This window comes from Cnephaeus nilssonii, assembly GCF_951640355.1.
Source record: "Cnephaeus nilssonii genome assembly, chromosome: 6".
NCBI lineage: Eukaryota > Metazoa > Chordata > Mammalia > Chiroptera > Vespertilionidae > Cnephaeus > Cnephaeus nilssonii.
In genome coordinates, this window is record NC_137077.1 from 57,715,813 (window position 1) to 57,728,029 (window position 12,217).

The following is a 12,217-nucleotide window of genomic DNA, read 5'->3' on the forward strand; positions in this document are numbered from 1 at the left end:
CGGGGCTGAGGGGACTGGGCGACTCCGACGGGGCTGAGGGGACTGGGCACTGCCATCTTTGTGATGCCATGATGGTCAATTTGCATATTCTCTCTTTATTAGATAGGATATTAAATATTATGTTAATATTAACATATTATTATAAACATGTATTAAATATACGTATATCTTAACATCTCTAAGTGTTGTGCTTACAAAACTCAGTTATTACATGAGGTAAGTACTTTTGGTTGTATTTTACAGATAAATAAACTGAGGCACAAAAGGAGATGAAACTTCATTACAAGGTCACACAGCTAATAAGAGGTAGAGCCAGGATTATCTGATTGCATAGAATCTATTCTTATTTGTCCTACTTCACTTAAAAAATATATAAATACTATTTATAGAAATTCATTGTCCCACCAACAAATCTAAATGTAGGCATGCACCCCAATCCTTTCCTTCATCCTTTCAGTTATAATAATCCTTCTATTTATCTCCAAATTACCATTCCCACTCCCCATCTTCTTAGAAATCTAACTCTGGTTATTTTATTTTCTCTTTTCTGCATCTAAACCCTCACATTCTAATTTCTGAGTAATCTCCAGTGTTTGTATTCTAAACATTTTGTTATTTATTTTGCTATTGTCTTTTTAACAACCAAGAAATATTTCTTGGTCTTGATATTTCTTTCTTAGTTTTAGCCTTTTCTTGTTTAAGACACAAGAAAACTTTTATTATCTCTCAAAGAGTACTCATTAACAATATTCTGAAGATTATTTTGTTTTCTTCATTATCTCTGTTTTATCCATGATCCTTTCATCTCTTTGTTTATTCTGAACTCTTTCAAGATTGATGTTTCTACACTATGTTGTTTGTTCTTTGGCTACAGATTCATTCTTAAAGCATCGAGGGCCTAATGTAATCACTGAGTCTGGGGGAAGAGTTTTCCAATAAGTATTGACTTCTGTGCTCAGTGATCTGAGCTTTCTGTTTGGGGACCCAAAAATATATTAGAGTTGGTTCAAATTTGACAACAGCATGGGTTGAATTGTAGTCCCTACAAATTCATTTGTTAGAATCCTAACCCCCAGTACTTCAGCATCTGAACTTAATTGTTGCAGAGGTAATTAAGTTAAGGTCATACTGAAGTAGGGTGAGCCCCTCATCCAATATAACTAGTGTCCTCAAACAAAGGGGAAACTTGGACATAGCAACACACACAGGGAGAACATCATGTGAAGATTAGGCAGAAATTGGGGTCATGCAATAGAAGTCAAGGAATGCAAAGAGTGCAAACAAACCACCAAAAACTAGGAGAGATGCTTGGAACAGATTTTCCATCACAGGCCTCAGAATGAACCAACTCTGCCAACACCTTAATCTCAGACATCTAACCTCCAGAACTGTGAAAGAATAAAATTATGTTGTTGAAGCTACCTGGTCTGTGGTACATTGTTATGGAAGCCCTACCAAACTGATATAATACCTCTAAATGCCCTCCCATGAGTGTTTGTTTCTGGCTTCTGACATTTAAGGAGCAAGGTGAGGACTACCAGCTGGGATGCTCACTCATCAGCATGTAAACTTTCACTCAGTTCCTTTGTTTTTAGTCTTGTACTTCACCACCTACACACACACACAAATACACATAGACCCTCCCTTCCTGTTGTGTTAGCTGTTCTGAGCCTTTTGGGGCTTAATTTCTATAGAGAAAAAGGCCTCTGGATTGTGGGCAGGTGGTTCTCCTCATTATGCTCCCTCGAGTTGTGGATCAGCAACCCCAGGTGCTCCATCCACAGGATCTTCAAAACCCCTCTCATTTCTTCCTATGCCTGCAAGTTACTTTGCATGGCACATGGTGAAGCTCTATGGAGGGACTTGACTCAAAAATTTCAGTACCTCCTCTGCTATAGCCTACTTTCTAAATGTATATGCTCCATAAATGAGTTATCATTTCTTGATCTACTTTCTGTTTTTCAAAAGTGTATTGCTTCCTCACTATCACCGTTGTGGATACACTTTTCTTAATCCCCTTAATCTCATTGTAGTTGCCTCTCTGTAAGGAGTGGGGGTAAGAATGTGTGAACAATTTATCTTCCCTCAAATAAACTACATATGCTCCTAAATTCGCACCTCTTTCAATTCCACATTTGCCTGTAACTATTGTTCTGCTATCCTCTTGCTCCTTCCAGTTATTTATACTCTTCTTCTCTATTTTATTACCTCCTCTTTAATCCTCACACCTCTCTCATCCAGCTTCTGCTCCTACACCAACTCCATCAAAAGTGTCTATATAATGCCCGATAAGATTTCAATATCATAAAATCCAATTGACGCTATTCAGTTGACTTCTTATCTGCACTGTTTAGATAACTATCGCCGCTTCTTGTTACATTCCCTCTTTGCCTCTGTGACACTTGATTTTCATAAGTTGCCTTCTACCTCCAAGGTTACACCCTTTCAGTCTCCTTTGTTGGCCAAGTCTCCTCTACCTGAACTCTGAAACAGGCATCCCCAGCGGTTTCTCTGAGACACATTTCTCTTCCAAGAGTGCTCTCTGCTTTATGATGTATTACGCTCCCGTGGCTCCACTTCCTGTCCATTCTCTTATGATTCTTAGATGTGTTTCTGCAGCATGGACTGAGGCTTGGACCCATTGACCCATATAGTCAATAACCTATTTGACATTGTCCTGCAGATTTCTTATAGACATTTCAAACTAAATATGCTCCTAATTGTAAGTAATAAAAGGAAAGGCAATATACCAGGACAATGATATGAGAAACAGAAAAGCAGGAGTGGGTAAAGGAAATGTCACAGTAAGAGCCAGAAGTGTAGAAAAAGTTGAGAGTGCTTGTTGTCAAGAAAAACAATTGAACAGAACACTAGAAGGATGGATTTATCAAGTGAGGTATCATTAAGATCTAGATAAAGATCAACAGTTGGAGAAACTAGATATTAGGTGAGATGAATTTTGAAAGATGAATGAGGGGTTTGGTAAACTATGTGTGAGTATAGAGATGTTTAGTGAGTTCTTTGGGCAACAAGGATGTCAAATGCTGGCATGTGAGATGAAGGTGCCAGGTACTAGTATTTTGCTATCTTCATATTTTGGTTCTGATTATTGATTTAATTATTACTATACAATCCTATATAATAAAAGCCTAATATGCAAATCAACTGAAAGGGGAACAACCTGCGGAACGACCAGTTGCTATGATGCGCACTGATCACCAGGGGGCAGACATTCAATGCAGGAGCTGCCCCAGCCCACAGGCCCCAGGCCAGCCAAGGCAGGTGCTAGCAAGGCCTCCCCACCACCCCCATTGCCCTGTTGGTCACTCTGCAGAGGGAGGTGACCAGCAGCAGCGGTGGCGGGGAATGGGGCCAGCGAGTGGGCGGCGCCATGCCTAGGGACCCTACCTGTGTATGAAGTTCATGCACTGGGCCTCTAGTTTGTGTTTAAAATGTTTATATTTTCAAAATTTATTTATTGTTAACAATCACCTCTATAGGTATATAGGGATGCACACAGCCCTCAGTTTGACTAGACACTCTTTATCCATAGTGTCGCCCCACCAGCAAGATCCCAACACTCCATGAATAGCAGTCCCTACCTCTGTATGATTCCAGTCAGAATCCATGAAGACAGAAAGCACAGTCAGTGCTGGGCACGACCTCTCTGATGTCTGAGGAGCTGTTCCTTGCTCCTCTTATGGATTCTTTTTCCTCACCAGTGAGGCAGTGCAGACTTTCCATAAAAATTATTAGTGTCTGCTGCCAACATTACTTTTCCTCCTGTGTTGTTCTTGTGGAATAAACTATGCTGGTTTGTAGCAACAACCAGCTTGACAATTTTTCTGCAAGGAGTGTCATACCAGGGTATATATTGAGCCTTTTGTTTTCTTTTCCCCCTAGCTCTGATCCTCAAAGGTTATAAAATACTTCTCCAAGGCCACCAGTCAGATTACATTACTCTGCAATTCTGTCATTCTGAGGGTTCTTTAGTTTCTGTTCTCTACCTCTCATCTCGGATCCAGTTTTTGAGATTATTTCTCTTTATTTGACATGGATATTCATTTTCACAGGGCAGCCGAGGCTTTCATAAAACTTTACCTTTCTTGCCCGGCCAGTGTGGCTCCGAGGTTGAGTGTCAACCCATGAATGAGGTCATGGTTCAATTCTTGGTCAGGGCACATGCCCGGATTTCGGACTCGATCCCCAATAGGGAGTGTGCAGGAGGCAGCTGATCCATGAGTCTCTCATCATTGGTGTTTCTATTTCTCTCTCCCTTTCCTTCCTTTCTCAGAGATCAATAAAAATAATTAAAATAAAAATAAAAACCATACCTTTCAGCCACACGTCTTTCCAAGGAACTGGTCTTTTCCCTATGCTTTCTCTCCTGCTATTTTGCCATAGTTTAGTCAGCAGATTCAACTTGATTATGTTTCTCTTTGGATCTACAACTGTCCATCCTTAAGCTAATACTGAGAAATAGAACCCATTTTATGTTCCCATCTTAAAGATGAAAAATGTCATTTATATTTTTCAGCAAATTTATAAAGCATCTATAAAATGCTTAGAGTGAGCTCTACTCACTCCTTCTACACCTCTGCCTGGCTAAGTCATGATTATCTTTCATCTAGATTATTCCAATAGGTTCTTAAGTGCACACACACACACATACACACACACACAGTTTATTATTTATTCTCACACAACAGCTCAAATGATATTTTTAAAACAAAGATTTAATTATGTTATTCTGCAGCTCAAGTCCTCCAATGGACTCTCATCTCACTCAGAGTGAAAACCGAAGTCCTGACAGTGCCCTATAAAAGCACTATCTGATCTGGTCCTTTATTACATCTCTCACTCTATCTGCAACTATTTTCCTTTCACTACCTGCCCTGCTACATTGGCCTCCTTGCTGTAAAAGAGCGCACCACGCATTCAGCCACATCACGGTCTTTGCAGCCCCTTCTTCTCTGCCTACACAGACCCGCCCACCTCAGGTATTTGCCTGGCTAGCTTCTTGTTTCTTTACCTTCTTGAGTTTTCTGCTCAAGCATCATCTTGGCAATTTACCTGGCCACCTTTTTAAAAATTTTTTTTCTCTATTCCTCGCCTGAGGACATGCTTAGAGAGAGGAAGGAAGAGAGAGATAAATACATATGTGAGAGAGAAACATCAACTGTTGCCCTTTATAAGTGCCCCAACTGGGGATGGAACCTGAAACCTAGGAATGTGCCCTGAGTGGAAATCAAACCAGCAACCTTTCAGAGCACAGGACTACATTCAACCAACAACCAATGTGCCACTCAGGACAGGCCCGATTTTAGATCGTAACCCTCCCATGGCTCCCTGAACTCTCCAACTTCCACCTTATTGTATTTCCCTCCAAATACTTTTCACTATCTGATTTACTCCATGTTTTAATTATTTTGTATATTGTGTGTCTCCTAACCCCCCCCCCACACACACACATACATGCACACACTTGTGAACATGCATACACACAGACAGCATTTTAGGCCATAACAACAGGAATTTATGTCTGTTTTGTTTATGCTATATAGTCACTGAATAGAAAACTGCCTAGATACCTGTTACGTGTTGGGTATCCATAAACATTTGATGAATTAATAATGAAAACTCACATAGCACAGCTTACTATTTTATGTTTTTATTATAACAGTGGGTGTGCTATTACTACTTATATTAGTCAGTCAGAAAACCCAGTTTTTCTGATGTCACATTGCAGTGATCAAAATACTGTGGGTGAGAAGATAAAGAGGGAATAAATTATAACAGCAAAAATAAGTAAATGGAAATAAAAAGCACTCCAGTATAAGAACTAGTAAGTTTTCATCAAATGTGCACTAAAAATATGAAGGAGGCAGCATGACTCTTAAAATATGTTCCATATCCTCCCACATTATCTTCTAAAGTAGTATAGAGGCCAGTGATACAAATAATGATTCGGATGTTGTTATCAGAGAATAAGCATTACATGCTTCAAGGTGTGTGAATGCATATGTGCTAAGAATATTTGGGGGAGCATTTCTTAAATCAACAGAAGCTATCTGGGAGGAAATGTTTATAACTCATTTTTCTTAAAAGAAAATATTGGATCTTTTCCTGACATGGTACTGGAGGGCACTGAACACATTCTCATAGTAGCCCCCCCTCCCTCCTCCAAAAAAGGAAATAATTCCCAAAGGCTCTCTTTAATTTTGAAGGTCATTAGCTCATTCCCATGAAGATGGTCACATCAGAGTTTTCCCTAAAGACATCTACTGCCTACTAAACAAATTATTGTTAGCTACATGCGAAGTGTATTTGTGGTTTATGGGCTGTGTCTGACAGTTACTAACCTCCTGTCCATGTCAAAGCATGTCTAGCATAAGGAGACAATAGGCTTGAAATCAGTGTCCTTACAATAGTTGAAGGAGCTTTGTGATGTTACTCAGCCATGATGAGCCTTCTTTCTCTCATCTATAAATGGCTATCATTGCATCCTCCTCATGTGATTGTTGTAAGGATTAAAGATATGATGTATGTAATGTTCCTAGCACAGAGCATGGAAAAGAGCAGGTACTGAGTAAATGTTCATTTCCTTTTAATTCCCCCAGATATCTCAAACCAAAGGGCCTTGCTTTGCTTAATTCATGTGATCATCTAATCCACGTTAAGTATGCTGTATGTTACCCTTCACTGATAATAGAAAACATTCTTACTGAAAATTGTTCTATAGCTAAATAAGTGACATAATTGATAGTAATATGGCATCTAAAATGTATCATAGAAGTTTTGAAGCAGATAAGACAAGTAGCTGATTGACAGCTTTACCTAGGCAAGCCAAAATAAGAGTAAATAGACTCTACAGATATTGTTAAGAGATTAGTAAGTCAGGTTGTAGTGGACATTTGTTTTTGCTGCTTAGCGCCATGACCTCTTCTCTTCAAAATTTTGCCATGACCCAACCCAGCCCCACTTTCATGCTGTGCCTTTAGGGTGAAATGAATGCCTAGTCTGGGCTTAGGAATGGGACATATAGGCTAAGCTAAATCAGACTATGCATTCTACCCTATATGATCACACTGAGTGTCTCAGAGATGATACTTGTCCTGAGTCTGACCATTTAGAGCTAATAAGACCAGTATTAAGCTTCCTGGTGAGCTCTCTTGCTATACTGAGTATGCTAAAAAGGTGAGCCTGAAGGTGTGGGTGGTCCCCATGGAGAGCCTAGAAATGCAACCATTCCAGACAGAGGTAGTTGCACCAAATATGTTTTCTTTTGTTATACTTTAACCCTCAATTTAAAAGCATATGTGACAGATATTGATGTCTTGCCCTTAATTTTCTGGCACCCATGGTTCTCGTGCACACCTATAGCTTCCTCCTGCCAGCACCTGTAATTCTCTACCTGAGGTCTGTCTCTGGCTGCAGGAGCTTACTTCACCTAATACAGAGGAGGCCAGAAATGCTTGGAAGGCATAGCCCCTAGGAGCGGCCATAAATGAATTGGAGGATAATACCCAGCCTCCTCAATCCTTGGCGTTGTTACAACTCTGAGTCTGTCTTGCAACATTCCCAAGTGGATTGAGTCTTAGTTTTCCACAGAGGTCAAGGCTTAACACATCTTTATTTGGCTTCCTTCCTTTCCTTTCTCACTTTCCCATCCTCCTACCAATTCTTCCTGGGATTACTTCCAAAACAAAGTACAGAAAGCCTTCTCTCAGAACCTGCTTCTGGGAGAATCCAACATAAGGCGATTGATCTGAGTAGCCCTGGGAAGCAAGCACTCAAGGTGGAATTCTTGGATTACTCGCTGGCTAACCTACAAGGCCTCCACAGCTGGTTTGTGCAGCGGACTCCCTGACATGAGATAGGATTGAGATTCTTAAGAAGTGTCACCATGGTAAATTGGGATGCAGTATACATGGAAGGCAATGCAATATTCTAGTCTTTGAAAGACATGAGAGTGTTGTAATTACAATCATAGAGTTGGTTAGGCTGCTGTTACTAGCCAAAAGATTGCTGAAGCCAGTATCAAAAGATAGATATTCTTATTTCCTGCTGGCAGGGAGAAGACTGCTAAAAATCAGGTTCAAAATTTGCTTATAAAGATCGTGTTACAAAAAGGGCTGAATTCATAGCCCTGGAAAGTCTCCTGCTTTGAAGTCATAAACTTGACAGGAAAGAAAAGAGGTCCTGAGTCTTAGGATGAGGAAATTCAGGGGAGGGGGAGGAGATGATCTTGAGATCATTGAAATACAGATAACCCTAAATCCTCTGGCCAGAAGTTGCTTGTTTCTCCTTATTAGAAGACTAGAAAATGCAGTGCATGAAAATTCATGCACGGGAGGGGGGGTCCCTCAGTCTGGCCTGCCCCCTCTCACAGTCCAGGAGCCCTCAGGGGTGGGAGGTGACCAAGCTATCAGGGGAAGGCAACACCCCCATCACACCTCTACTGCTGCTGCTGCCACTGCCGGCAGCGCAAGCCTCCGCCTGGCCCTGGTTACCTGTGCCTTGGGCTGGCCCTGGGCTGCTGGGCAGCTGCCATCCAAGGCTTGCCTGTGCCTCGGGCAGGCCCTGGGTGGCTGAGGAGCTGAGGGGACTGGGAACGCCGGAGGCAGGTGTGCGGCGCAGCCGGACCCACCTGGGGGTGGGCCTGGCTGTGCCACACGCCTGCCATCCCGGCGGGGCTGAGGGGACTGGGTGCCGCCATCTTGTGGCTGTGGGCACTGCCATCTTTGAGGGAGTGACAATCAATTAGCATATTCCCTCTTTATTAGATAGGATAACAGCCTTCCCTGCTTAGAGACTCCTACAAGGCCTCATCTGAGCAATGTTTCACAGAATTATACTCATCTCTTCCAGGCTTACCCCACTTTTTATACTATAGTCTCTCAACAGAGGCATTTCGAAAAGATTAATTTTTTTGTTGTGGGGGGCTGTCCTGTGCATGGGTTAGCAGCATCCTGGCCTCTACCCACTAGATGCCAGTAGTGCCCCAATGGTGACAACAAAAACATTTCCAAACTTGACCAAAGTTCCAGGTAGGGAGGACACAAAATCACTAATAAGATCAAGCAAGAAAATATGCATGATGTAGTGTGCAGATGTGTTGTTATTGAGTTGTACACTTGAAATGTATGGTTATGCTAATCAATGTCACCCCAACAAATTAAAAAACAATAACAACAGCCTTAGCCGGTTGCTCAGTAGTTACAGCTTTGGCCATAGGACTGAAGGGTCTGGGGTTCGATTTGGTCAAGAGCATGTACCTCAGTTGCAGGCTTGATCCCCAGCCCTGGTTGAGGAGCATGCAGGAGGGAACTAATAGAGGTGTCTCTCTCACATTGATGTTTTTCTCTCTCTGTCTCTCCCTCTCCCTTCCATTCTCTCTAAAAATCGGTGGAAAAAATATCCTTGGTTGAGGATTAGCAAAATAAATAAATAAATAAACAAACAAACAAACAAACAAAACAAAATAAAATACTATCTATGCTGTGGAAAGGCAAGGATTATTTAAAGAAAGAGCTGCAGGACCAGATTAATAAGTATCAGCCAGAAATGGGAGATGTCTGGGAGTGGTTGTGGATCTTGGCTGTGGTAGGATGAACAGTGCCCCTGCCCACACCCTCTACAGAGATGTGAATAAACTAATCCCCAGAACCTGTGATTATGTTATTTTGCATTGCAGAGCGATGCAATGCAATGAGATTTTACAATGAGATTATCCTGGATGATCCAGGTGGGTCCATTGTGATCACAAGGGTCCTTATGAAAGGGAGGCACAAAGTTCAGAGTCAGAGAGAGATGTTAAGTAAAGGAGGGATATAAAGCAGAGAGACGAGAGAACATACTGCCCTGCTATTTTGAAATGAGAGAATGGGGCCACAAACTGAGAAATATAGGTCTCCTTAATAACCTTGATAAAGGCAAAGAAAAGAACTCTACCCTAGCGCATCCAAAAGGCATGCAGCCCTAAGGACAGATTTTAAAGTCCTGACCTCTAGGACTGTAAGAGAGGTTTTCTTTGCTTTAAACCACTACCTTGTGGTGATTTGTTACAGCAGCAATAGGAAATTAAAATACTTGTCCAGGGAGAATATAATATAAACAAGATAAAGAAGAGTTTGTTTATGTGAGAGCATATTCCTATAACTGAAGACTTAACTCCAGGAAAGAATGGCTATAGGTGATTCTAATTTACTGCAAAAATGGTGCCTTAAAACTTGGAAACAATGATAATCTTCAATATAGAAGGGGGGGGGGGGTAGGCTGGAACTGCCTTGGTGGCAAAAGGATCACAATGTGTGAGGGATGCTGCAGTGAACATGGAGGGCAGGTACCTCTTTAAGATCCAGATTTTAGTCCAGCTGGTGTTGCTCAGTGGTTGAGTGTTGGCCTATGAACCAGGAGGTCATGGTTCGATTCCCAGTCAGGGTACATGCTGGGGTTACTGGCTCGATCCCCATTGGGGGGCAAGCAAGAGGCAGTCGGTTGATTCTCTCTCATCAATGATGTTTCTATCTCTCCTTTTTCCTTCCTCTCTGAAATCAATAAAATCTGGATTTTAATTATTTTGGACATATACCCAGAAGCGGGGTTGATGGATATTAACCCATTATCAGATCTAGAATTTGCAAATATTATCTTCCATTTTGTATGTTGTCTTTTCATTCTGTTGATTGTTTCTTTTGCTGCAGAAACTTTTCGTTTTGCACAATACCTGATATATGGAAACAACTTGAAGGTCTATTGGTAGATGAATGATTTAAGAAAATGTAGTGTATACATACTATGGGCTATTATTCAGCCTTAAGAAAAGGAAATCCTGCAGTAAGTGACAACATGAATGAACCTTGAGCATACGATGCTATATGAAACAAGCCAGTTACAGAAGGACAAATACTGCATGATTCCATTTATGTGAAGTATCTAAAACAGCAAAATTCATAAAACAGAACAGAATGTTGGTTGTAAGGGACCAGCTGAGGGGAAAGGAGGAGTTGTTCAGTGCTTATAAAGTTTTAACTATGCAATATGAATAAGTTCTAGAGATCTGCTATACAATATAATACCTATAGTAAATAATATGATATTGTGTACATCAAAATTTGTTAGGATGGTAGACCTTATGTGAAGTTTCTTACCACAAATTTAAAAAATGCAGGGAAGTGGTCATTTCACAATGGTTTTTAAAAATCTAATGTAGCCAGTACCCAATTGATTCCTTTCCCCACGAAGACACAAAGGATGTTTCTTTGCTACTTTAGTAGACAAGGGATGATAATAGGAGATGATGCTCTGGAACTGGGCTCCCTAATGTTGGTGGAGATGGTAGGATTCTGAAATATCAAAGGCCAGGGGGTTGCACTTAACCATCTGGGGTAAGCATGGTGAATGTAACCATTATAATGGGCCAGTAAAATCTAAATGAAAATAAATTGCTTTGACTCACAATAATCTGTAATTATGTTAATTAGACTTGGTGTCCCTAGGGGCAAGATAGATGCTCAGCCAGTGAGGGTATTACTTGACTGATGTAAAAACAACCAAGATCAGGCAAGCAGAACTTTGATGTAAGCTTCCACAAAGGAAATATCTCATTCTTTATCCAGTTTTCAGACCTGAGTCAGTTTTTAAACACAGAGCATTCAATGAAGAGCAGGCCAATTCCCCTTGAAAAAGGATCCTGAAATATTATAGGAAGTCTATATAAAGTGATTCCTCTAATTCTTTCCCAACATGATCTAATAGCATCTATCAGTGACTGCCCCCGAGGACAGATGATTATCTAAATCATTTGAGAGCCGTTGGATAATGAGTAGTAGCTGTTATCAATACCATAATGACATCATGGCCCTCACTTAGGGTGAGGATATATAAAGACTAGGTAATTAATGGAGTCCTTATCCAAGTTTATCACATAGTAGGTTGAATCTGCCATGGACACATCCACTCTGGTCATTTTCTTAGATCCTGAGATAGCAGATATATTTAACACCTGGTTGAACCTTCACCAGGTTCTGGTCCTATGGAAGCAGATTAATCATGGTGGTAAAGGCCAAGTAGAAGCCCCTAAAACTATTCCCCATCCCAGTAAGATAGAAATGTAAAAGCAATACAGAATCCCAAATTGATACAAAGACTAAAATGATGATGTGGCTGTTCCAAACATCCTATATAATAAAGATGTAATATGTAAATGGTTGTT